General features: G+C 41.4%; 1 protein-coding gene across 1 annotated transcript in view; it reads left to right on the plus strand.

The window, feature by feature from the left end:
* LOC102775075 (3-oxo-5-beta-steroid 4-dehydrogenase-like) overlaps positions 1-1,603 on the plus strand; it is a gene marked incomplete at its 5' end in the record, with an annotated part of 20,498 nt that overhangs the window by 18,117 nt on the left and 778 nt on the right. The window lies entirely within an intron of this gene.

The following is a 1,603-nucleotide window of genomic DNA, read 5'->3' on the forward strand; positions in this document are numbered from 1 at the left end:
GCCTAATGCATAGGTGGGGGCTGGCTGGTTTGCCCTGAAGGGTGTCCTGGATCAGGGTGGGGGTCCCACTTGGGTGCCTGGCCAGCCTGGGTGAGGGGCTGATGGCTGTTTGCAGCTGGTCACACCCTCTTCAGGGTGGGGGTCCCCACTGGGGTGCCTGGCCATCCTGGATGAGGGGCTGATGGCTGTTTTCAGGCTTCCTGCACCCCCTTCAGAATGGGATTCCTCACTGGGGTGCCTGTCCAGCCTATATGAGGGGCTAATGGCTGTTTTCAGGCTGGCCACACCCCCTTTAGGGTGGGGGTCCCCACTGGGGTGCCTGGCCACTCTGGATGAGGGGCTGAGGGTTTTCAGGCTGGCCAAGACCACAGGCGACTGAAGCTCCCAGCCTCTCCTTTTTTTCTTTTCTTTTTTTTTATTCTGGGATTTATTTACCTTCTATAATTGAAACTTGGTTGCCGCTCCATCTCCGAGGCCACGGCCTGCTGAAAGCAGGTATCTGGGTTTGTTTAGCTTCTATAATTGCAACTTGGTTGCTTTTGGAGCTCAGAGCCTGGCCCCAGCAGGCGGGGAACCTTGGCTTCCTCCATCACTGGAGCAAGCAAGCCTCCTGTTCGATTCAGCCTCATGGCTGCCGGCCACCATCTTTGATGGCGGTTAACTTGCATATCTTCCTGATTAGCCAATGGGAAGTGTAGCGAGGTATGGTTAATTTCAATCTTTGTCTCTTATTAGATAGGATATTATTGGTCCTTGAAAATAAAAAGTGAATATACACACACAGTATGTATTTACATACACACAATTTTTTCTTCTTAATCATTCTTTATTAATATTTCCAGTTCTTCAGGTCACCTGAATAGTCATCTTCTCTTTATAATCTTCTCTTTAAGTGAGCAATATAAATGCTCATAAAAATAATTCAGATACTTTGGATACTTTGGACCCCAAGTATTTCAAGAGTCAAAAACTACTGTGAACACCTTAATATCAAATTTCTGAATCCATTTCTGAATGAATAAAATAGCTTCCTACGGTGAATTTTCCAGGGAAAAATATTTTGACATCTAACTGGAAGAATGAAGGAATAAACAAACTCAGAAATAAAAAAACATGTAGGTTAATTAATAGCTTTTGAAAATAAATGGTTTCTATTGAATAAATATTAAATTAGGAAGAGATAGTAGGATGTAGTCAGTCCACCAATGTACTGATTATTTTTATAGACAATTAGTTAGTAATATTACTTATTTTGACATTTGAAATGTTTAATACCTAATTCTAGAAACACTGAAAAAATAACTCATCATACCAAGAATAGAAATATCACAAGGAGAAACAAGTATTAGGCCCCGTGGGTCAAAAAATTGTATTATTTAGGCACGTTGGGCCATGAGTCTTTTTTGTTTTTCATCCAGTTTATTCTTGACTGTATTTCATAGCCTTTTTCTGTTTTAATTTAATCTGTATTTTATTTTAATTTTTTAAATTAAATCTTTATTATTGAAAGTATTATATATGTCCCCTTTCTCCCCCATTAATCTCTTCTAACCTGCCCTGGCCCCTGCCCCAGGCCTTCATGACCCTATAGTCTGTGTCCATG

Source organism: Myotis davidii, unplaced genomic scaffold (assembly GCF_000327345.1).
Source record: "Myotis davidii unplaced genomic scaffold, ASM32734v1 scaffold1231, whole genome shotgun sequence".
Lineage (NCBI taxonomy): Eukaryota > Metazoa > Chordata > Mammalia > Chiroptera > Vespertilionidae > Myotis > Myotis davidii.